At 32.5% G+C, this 1,667-nt stretch overlaps 1 protein-coding gene across 1 annotated transcript in view; it reads right to left on the bottom strand.

Moving 5' to 3' along the window:
• The window catches only part of edl (ETS-domain lacking), a 34,815-nt gene extending 34,240 nt beyond the window's left edge, over positions 1 to 575 (bottom strand). The window contains exon 1 of the mRNA XM_068387888.1: positions 461 to 575. The gene's annotated coding sequence lies outside the window, so the exon portion shown is untranslated. The remainder of the gene's footprint in view (positions 1 to 460) is intronic.
• Between the last annotated feature and the right edge of the window lie 1,092 nt (positions 576 to 1,667).

Raw genomic sequence — 1,667 nt, 5'->3', positions numbered from 1 at the left:
TTGAATAATAACAGCGCACTGTCGGTATCAATAGAAGTGTCTTTCACAATAACATAAGCACTTCTAGATTTATGATTAAATCTAGATAGATAATGTAATATTTAATAAGATATGGAAATAATTATAAAATAATATTCCGTTTTCACGTTGCTATTTTGTAATTCGTTCTCAATTTAATGCCATAAGCCTATAATCCATCATAATCACAAAACATTAATTGTCACAAAAGGCCTAAAGTGTCGAGATTTTTTTTATCATATATATAGACGACAAAAGATTCAAAGATGTTTTACTTAAAATCGGTCATATCTTCAAGAATATGAATAAGTTATTTTTTTTGCAGTTTTATGCATAATTTATGATGAATTTATCACACATTTTTTTTAATATACCGAAAACACTTTCACCACATTCTAATTATTTTTAAAGAATAATGAAAATTAAATGAAGAACCGCATACCTTTTTAGTTTGGTTATTTCAAAAACACAAATAAATCACACTGAAAAACCAGACTGTAAGCGAAGACGTATCTTTCTGCCTTCTACACTACGATAAGTCTGTAACACGACTGTATCTGCAAGTCTAAACACTCTTGAACGTAATTTTCCCAAATGTCGTACGGCGTTTCCTGAGATTTTAAAACATTGATGTGTAAATAATTCCAAATATATATACATACATTTTTAAGATTACCCATTTACGAAGGTGCCATTGCAAGTGTTCTTTTAAGATTAATTATTTTGCAACAAAAGACAACATTGATATTTATCGAGAGTTAACGTGACTTTGGTATAGGATCCCAGTCACGTTGTTCGTACGTCTGGCAGCGTCGCCATGTGATCGTAGGATTCTTAGCGGAAGTCGGGCTCTGTGTACAGCTGACACCGACTTCCCGTCAGACCCTCGACCTCTGCTGCCCGGGCACGGAAATCGCGCGATCGCTCTACCGCACAATAGAACACATTTTTGAAATAGCAACAACGAGTCACGATATTTCGGTTGCTTGAAAACGAGACACCCTCTGCCCCCATCATCACCACCACCCGGATAATCGGCCTTGTGGTTCGTTCATTTCGGGTGAGAAAGTCGGCACTGACGAAATCGACCCTTTTGTTTATTTTTTTTCCCTCTCTGCTTCAATACCTTCGAAGACTGAAATATATCGTAATGAGGGATGATAACATATTCCTAAATTGCGTTTATAAAATTGTGTTGATTATACGGTAATATATATTTCGATTACGTTTTTCCTTAACCATAAAATTTACATTTCTTCCATAAAAATTTTTTCTTTTTCATGGAAAAATCAGAATCTAATCAAAGCCCTAATACCTGATGATGATCACTGGGAATCTGTTTTAGAATCATGATTTAAGCTTATTTTCTTACTGAAACGTCTTGATAATAAGTACAGCAAATGAAAATTCATCGACAAACATACACAAACACGGGCACACCCCCACGCACATACGCGCGTGTACACACACACACACACACACACACACACACACACACACACATATATATATATATATATATATATATATATATATATATATATATACATATATATATATATATATATATATATATATATATATATATATATATATATATATATATATATATGTACACATATATATACATATATATACATACATATATA

This window comes from Palaemon carinicauda, chromosome 15 (genome assembly GCF_036898095.1).
Source record: "Palaemon carinicauda isolate YSFRI2023 chromosome 15, ASM3689809v2, whole genome shotgun sequence".
Classification (NCBI taxonomy): domain Eukaryota; kingdom Metazoa; phylum Arthropoda; class Malacostraca; order Decapoda; family Palaemonidae; genus Palaemon; species Palaemon carinicauda.
The sequence above is the reverse complement of the archived record's forward strand: the minus strand, read 5'-3'. Positions and strand labels throughout refer to the sequence as shown.